At 35.8% G+C, this 285-nt stretch overlaps 1 protein-coding gene across 1 annotated transcript in view; it reads right to left on the bottom strand.

Moving 5' to 3' along the window:
• Positions 1-285, bottom strand: part of LOC119581719 (nuclear factor interleukin-3-regulated protein-like) — a gene marked incomplete in the record, with an annotated part of 10582 nt that overhangs the window by 9815 nt on the left and 482 nt on the right.

The raw sequence follows: 285 nt of genomic DNA, 5'->3' as shown, positions 1-285 counted from the left end.
AATTCTATTTTGCTAGTTTGTTGCGTGTTGATATGCAAGGTCGTGTCACCGCAATATTTTAACAGGTGTAAAGCATTCTCGAAACGAGACAAGAAACCATACTGAAAAATTCTAAATCCCAAAATTCACACAATATCATTCCTCCACACAAACACAATCCCGAAACACACCAAGAAAACCCATAGAATCATATAGGAAAGACAGAAAGAATAAGGATAAAATTATATAAATATCATATCAATCACACATACATACGCAGCCAAGGGGCAAGACAATCACACCAAG

Source organism: Penaeus monodon, chromosome 15, assembly GCF_015228065.2.
Source record: "Penaeus monodon isolate SGIC_2016 chromosome 15, NSTDA_Pmon_1, whole genome shotgun sequence".
In the NCBI taxonomy this organism is placed as follows: Eukaryota; Metazoa; Arthropoda; class Malacostraca; order Decapoda; family Penaeidae; genus Penaeus; species Penaeus monodon.
The sequence above is the reverse complement of the archived record's forward strand: the minus strand, read 5'-3'. Positions and strand labels throughout refer to the sequence as shown.